General features: G+C 29.3%; 1 long non-coding RNA gene across 1 annotated transcript; it reads right to left on the bottom strand.

The window, feature by feature from the left end:
• LOC121878651 lies at positions 1-6,383 on the bottom strand. Its single transcript, XR_006091198.1, has 2 exons — positions 6,284-6,383; positions 1-58 (listed from the first exon to the last, which is right to left on the bottom strand). It is a non-coding gene; the product is annotated as an uncharacterized LOC121878651 (long non-coding RNA).
• Positions 6,384-7,557: the final 1,174 nt, after the last annotated feature.

The following is a 7,557-nucleotide window of genomic DNA, read 5'->3' as shown; positions in this document are numbered from 1 at the left end:
CCTTCTTCCTTCCTTTTTTTCTTGTACTTGATTCCCATAAATACGATATGAAGAGTAACTGGAAAAAAAGTCAAGTCAATTTAGTTGTATTGGGCTGTCAATTTCAGAAAAACCAACAAGGGGATTAGTTTATTGGACACTCCCCTTACATCTTGACAAAGCATGAAAAGTTCACATATTTTTTCCCTAGAGAGCATATCACCAAAGTTAAAATAGAAATCCATTCAATGGAAAAACCAAGTAGTTAGTGTGTGTGTGTGTGTGTGTGTATGTGTGTTGGTGTATGTGTAGGTGTGTGTGTTGGTGTGTATGTTGGTGTGTATGTTGGTGTTGGTGTATGTGTTGGTGTGTTGGTGTATGTGTAGGTGTGTGTGTTGGTGTGTATGTTGGTGTGTATGTTGGTGTTGGTGTATGTGTTGGTGTGTTGGTGTATGTGTAGGTGTGTGTGTTGGTGTGTATGTTGGTGTTGGTGTATGTGTTGGTCTGATGGTGTATGTGTATGTGTGTATGTGTTGGTGTGTATGTATGTGTGTGTGTATAAAATGCGAAAATAAAAATGAAAATAGAATTTGGGAAGTGGTAATACATTTGGTTATTGTTGGTGTATATGTATGTGTGTTGGTATGTGTGTGTTAGGGTGGGTGTATATGTGTGTGTAAAATGCGTATGTTGGTGTGTGTGTTGGTGTGTGTGTATATGTTGGTGTATGTTGGTGTGTCGGTGTGTATGTGTGTGTTGGTGTGTGTGTGTTAGTGTGTATTGTTGGTGTCTGTGTCTGTGTGTGTGTTGGTGTATGTGTATCTGTGTGTGTGTGTTGGTGTATATGTTTGTGTGTGTTGGTATGTGTGTATGTGTTGGTGTATGTTTGTTGTGTTCTAATTGATACCATTTGTTACTTTAGAATGAATATTATTATAAATTAATTTAACATTATCTAAAGTTTCTGGATATGTATGAGGTTTAATATTTGTTAAATAGTGTATTTGACAGAATTTACATGGTAAAAGTATCGGTAAAATACTTAGAAAACTATTTTGAATTGATTTCATTTTTTGGGGTAGCCATCGTGTATTTTTCTTTCCTTTAATTCTAATATTTAAAGGAACTTTAGAATCGCCAATTGAGTGAAAAATTCGCCAATAAAATGGACCCCATTCACGTGTCCCTCTTCGTTCGGGAGGTAAATTTTCTAATTTCATTGAAAACTTTGTATATTGTAAAGAATTAGGAAGAAATTTTTCTTTTGACGACATAAAAACAAAATCATCGCGATAGGAAGGGTTTAGAACCCCTTTAGCTATTAAAACATTTATTAAATCTGATGTATTATTAACTTTATTTATTTTTAAATTAGAATAATGTAGAGTCTTTCTATAAATTCAAATATCTAATTTATGTATCATATACGTTTCCAATGCAAATATGCTATGATGGACTTTATAGTTGTTAATCATTCCATTATTTGATTTTAAATTTTGACAAATATTATAACTTTCTTTTAACAATATATTATGAATTTTCAAAGGTTTAATTAATTTAATATATTTTAAAGCTTCATAATTGGTTGTCAGTGAAGTTTTATAGATTATCATATTTACTATACTTTCTAATCCATTGAAAAATCCAGAAATTAATGTCATAGTAGCTCTATGGATATCATTATTCTGTTTATCAATACATATAAAATTAACATATGTATTGATAATAACTATTACAACATACATAAAAAACGTTGGGAAACATAATATTCCAGGGAAATGTTCATTATTATTTTTATAAAACTCGGTAAAATTAAATAAATTAGTCAGATCACTGTTTTTAGTCTTTGGATTGCCATTATCTATTGTATTTTTAAATGTCAATTTGTTAACAAAGGACGACGAAGAAGGTTCATCATTATCTAATTCATTTTCATTAATACGAGATGTGGATAACCTATGTTTCAATTTTATATTTTTTAATAAGTAAAAAATATAAAAATATGTTTTTTAAATTTTGTAGTTTATTTTTTTAAATAATAAAAATAGATAAATAATAAGAGAATAAACAATGTTAGATTATATAATTCTATCACTTATACTTCTACTATCAATAAGTGTCGTTTTCTTTACAATAATGTTATATAAGGATGCAAAATTTGATGATGATAATGATAAGGGAATGCGATTTATATATTTCCTAAATATATTGCAAGGATTATGTATATCAATACTAAGTATTATTAGCATGTATTTACACTACAGAAATAAAGATGATACTGAAGATGAGTGAGTAATCCCTCCTCTCCCCTCCCCTTCCCAGCCTAGAATTTAGAATTATTATTTTTCTACTCCTCCCTCCTACTTAAATATTTATATCATGATGTTCTGCTTACGATTTGTTTAGTTTAGTTAGCTAGCTACCTTGCCTGAGCGAAAGATTAACTAATATTTAATTTATGAAAATTATTTGCTTTGAAAATATATTTCATTCTTAAGTAATCCATGATGAATACAATAATTAAAACCCTTGAAAACTGTGACTGTGATGATGATAATTATCATTTGGAATGTTTAGGAAATATTTACATACATCCTTCATTTAAAAATAAAAATGATTTATATGATAATATTAATAAAAGTATATCCAACCTTGGATACAAATGTTCCAATAATATGGGAGATAATGGTGATATATTAAGTTTAACGGAAAAGTTTATTAATTTACCCAATCATGGTGAGTCCTTATTATTACTATTTCTATTCAATTATGGTTGGCATCAACCCCCAATAATTATTAGTGAAAATGGTCAATCTATTGATATTGATTATTTTACGCGTTTTTATATTGAGGATAAACAAGATATATATTTTCATCTATCAAGTAAACGAAAAATTTTTATATTTATAGTTTTACAATCATTATCAAATGACTCTAGCAGTGTTATTATTAGAAAATATAAGGCAAATAATTCAGTTAGTATATATTATAATACATCAATGATTAATGATAACATAGAAAGTGATATTTCCTATTTACAGGATATATATTCAATCATAAAAACTTTTTAGTTTCTTTTACTCAGGGGAAGTGAAAAAAAAAATAAAAATTGGACCTCACTATTCAACACAGCAACACAGCAACCCAACCAACAAAAATTCCAAATATCAGCCAATTTAGGAGGTATTAAAAAGTGTTTTAAATTTATGAGGTGTCAATGATAGGGGTATACTGTTTTTATTTAATATGTTTAAAGAAGGATTTTCATTTTTAAAAAAATGATAAATTACGCCATTTCTATCGTAAAATAACATATTTGTTTTATCAAATTTGAGATCTACAGTTAAATTGTTATCAGTTTTTTTTTTAATAATAATTGATCGATTATTGTTGTTAAGAAAATCAAATATAAGTATTTCACCATCAATAGGCACTTTTTGATAAAAATGGTGTATATGCGGATGGATTGTTTCTTCATTAATTAGTGAATTCATTTATATATATTTACTAATGATTGGAGTATGAAGAATATAATAATTATAGTATATGATATTAAGAAATTCAATCTGTTATATACAGCCATTTTAATAATTTCAAGGATTTTTTATTAATTTTTTTATTATATTTGATAATGGAACAAAATGAATCATTTTTATTCTTATGAATAATATAAGATTTTATTGTATAAGGATAAAGGGATTTAGGGTGGCTAAAAAATTCAGTTTCTTCTTTTTCTCTAAAAAAAACTATTATTTAGAAAAATTATTAGTGATAATAATGTTGTATCTCCATAATATGGTTTTTTGTTTAATTTCTTATCAGCAGCAGCCGTATTTTTATTATAAAATGTATTGGTAAATCCTTTTAAACCTTTAGTTTTAATAAAAGATTCCAAATCGGTAATTTGTTGGGGTTCTTTATTAAAAGCACCAAAATTATTTACAATATCTTGAATACGGTATGGTTTAATAGATACTATAAAATCAAATTGATTACTATTACTAAGGGTAATGGTATTATTTAATAATTGATTTTGTTTCTTTATCTCTTCTAGTGTATGCGTGTCTCTTACTGCTTGATGAGACAGTATAAGAGATCTCATTCCCTCATAAGTAGGAAATTTTTTAATTAAATAAGTATAGGATTTGTTGACATTATATAATGTATTAGATTTAACACAATCTAACATCGATAGAATACTTGTAAAATATTGAGGTATATTTAACAATATTAAAATTTTATTAATTTGACATTTTCTTAAAGATGACCATAAAATAAGAATATTATGTTTATTCACGTTTTTAAAATAAATTAAAAGATCTTGCATAAAAGGCCTAGTATATACTTTACCTAAATTATCGGTGGAATTTATTTGTAAAAAAAAATTATCGTCGCACAAACATAATGAATGTAAATCAATTACAATTAACATAGGTGAATATTTTCCTAATTCTAAATACTTAATGGTATTTGGGAATAATTTACTTTGAAAATCATATTCATCTAATTTTAAATTAATTGCTTTGTTGTATTCCGGCTTATTGTAAATGCTTATAGTATTAATGGAGGTGGGGGAGGAAGATGTGGTGGTGGTGGTGGAGGAGGGGATGGGGGTGGAGGAGGGAATGGGGGTGGTGGTAGTGATGGTGGTAGAAGTAGCGGGGTTAATGGTAGTAGCATCTGGAATATTATAATCTGAAAGAGATATATTATAATCTGAAGGATAAGTCCAAATCATTATTTTATTTTTTAGTATAAAAAGATGGATTACATAAATGAAATTATTCCCTTAACAGGGTGGAATGAATTAAATAATATAAAAATAATTAATAATCATACTATTGAAAAAAAACATCTTTTCAATAATATTGGAATTATCATTGATCATTTTTTACTACATTGTTGTAAAATTCACGCAGGCTCTTATTCATTTAAAAATTCATTCTGTAAGTTTACTAATATTCCTGGACTAATATTAGTAAATAAAATTAATACTAAATATAGGATGGCAATGATTTCCTTTTTTACTGAAATGCCTAATGAATGGGTTATCCCTTATAAAAAAAAAGGGAAGGGATTTAATTTCTTACAGGTTAATAAATCCAATCTATGGGATATTCTTTTTTCATCACCCAAATTTATTATAAGTTATCCGAAAATACGCCCATGTTTTAATTATTTGTCTTGTAAAAATAAAGGTATAACAATATTAAATTTGATAAATTTAGCTATTGGTTATATTGATATAGCCGGCATAATTCATCTTTTACTGACACCCATATTTGTTATACCTTATTATACCAAGAAGAATATTTTACTAAAACACTTTCGAAAAATAGTTAATAAACAAAATATAAATGTTAATGTTGATAATTCATTGATATACTCTCTAGGGACAAAATATGTTATTAAATATTATACGAAATCTCATATTAATGAAAAAGTGAGTTCTCTATCTATATATATATTAGAAAAAAACTTATGTGCAAAATTACATCCATTTCCCCCTTCAAACTTTTTATGTTCACCCTTATGGGGTGTTTTTCTTTTAAATTTAATGAAAGAAAATAAATTACCACCAGTGTGATACTTCTGGTATGTCGTCGTTGGTGTGTTTGTATATTGTACAGTACAGGGGTACTTAGTGACAGCATTTATAAAAGAAAACTCGTGCTCTCAGACACACACATACACACACACCAACATACACACTAACACACACACACACACACACACACACACACACACACCAAAACAAACACACATACACACCAACACAAACACACACACACACATAATACAATAACCAAATGTATTACCACTTCCCCAATTTTATTTTAATTTTTATTTTCGTACACCAACACACCAACACATACACACACACCACATACATACCAACACACCAACACACACACCAACACACCAACACATACACACTAAAACACCAACACACACACATACACACTCACATACACACTAACATAAACACCAATACACCAACATATACACACTCACATACACACTAACAAACACACACATACCAACACATACACACCAACACACCAACATATACACACTCACATACACACTAACACACACACACCAATACACCAACACATACACACCAACACACCAACACATACACACCAACACACCACACATACACACACACCAACACCAACACATACACACCAACACATCTATACATACACACCAACACACACACACACACACACACACACACACACACACACACAAATAACAAAATGTATTACCACTTCCCAAATTAGTTAATAACACTCACCAAGACCACGAAATATCCCTCCTTTTCCACTGGGCACACTGAAGGTCTTCTTTCTTCAACTCACTAAGAGATTCTTATAATCTAAATATCAGAGTTCAGATGTATAACTCTAAAAGTACACGGTGAAGGGAGCTATCATTTTATATCCAATTAAAAACTGAGAGAGGGAGGAATTATATTTTTCATACCCAATAGAGAGACTTGCTTTAAGTAATGACATCCCCCAGGGGTGGAGTTTCTTATTACAGTCACCACTCAGTTTTACAGGGTGGCAGGATGTGGGTAAGTCCCCTGAAAAACCCAGTGACCTCATGTGTGTGACAACAGGATGTGCTTAATCTTACTCAGTTTATGGTGTGGCAGGATGTGGGTAAATTCCCTGAGCATGTATTACTTATCTGGGAAAAAAACAGTTTGTGCTGGGTAAATCCCCTGGGTAAATCCCCTTAACCATGTTTTACTTATCTGGGAAAAACCCCAGTGTGTTGGGTATGTGGATAAAGATGGGAAAAACCCAAGTTTGTGCTTATTTAAGTTTATTTTTTTATGACAGACAGGATTTGCTTGTTTGTTGTTACTTACCCACTAGACAAAAGAGACATACAGCATGGAGAGAGAAAGGAAAGGAAAAGAAAGGGGTTAAAGAAAGAAAGTAAAGAGAAAGTTGAGAAAGAAAGAAAGTAAAGAAGAAAGAAAGTAAAGAGAAAGTTGAGAAAGAAAGAAAGTAAAGAGGAAAGAAAGTAAAGAGAAAGTGATAGAGGGGAAGTTTTCTAAAAGAATGTCAAAGAGAAAGTTGCGAAAAAAAGAAAGTAAAAGAGAAAGTTGCAAAAAAAAAGAAAGTAAAAGAGAATAGTTGCGAAAAAAAAGAAAGTAAAAAAGAAAGCTGATTAAAAAATCTGAGTCTGAGTCTTAAAAACAATTCAAAATCCACCCATCTAATACAAGAATAAAAATTCAGCGAGCGAATATATAAAATAAAAAATATTTTTTTAACTTATCAACATTTATTTTTCTAAATATAATAATTCATGTTACCATCATCCATAAGAGAAATTCATTTTGATTGAACATTAAAGAACATCCTCATTTATTTTTCTAAATATAATATTTGGAATACAAGTACCACAACCCTCACAACTTTGTATTGCATTATATACATTGGCAGCATTCATAATATAACATATAAAATCCTGGTCCATCCCTTTATAAAAGAAACCCTCATAATATACAACATTCAAAATATAAGTATATAAAATTCTGGTCCGGTCCATCCA

The sequence above is a fragment of the Homarus americanus genome, unplaced genomic scaffold, assembly GCF_018991925.1.
Source record: "Homarus americanus isolate GMGI-L3 unplaced genomic scaffold, GMGI_Hamer_2.0 scaffold22560, whole genome shotgun sequence".
NCBI classification, from domain to species: domain Eukaryota; kingdom Metazoa; phylum Arthropoda; class Malacostraca; order Decapoda; family Nephropidae; genus Homarus; species Homarus americanus.
The sequence above is the reverse complement of the archived record's forward strand: the minus strand, read 5'-3'. Positions and strand labels throughout refer to the sequence as shown.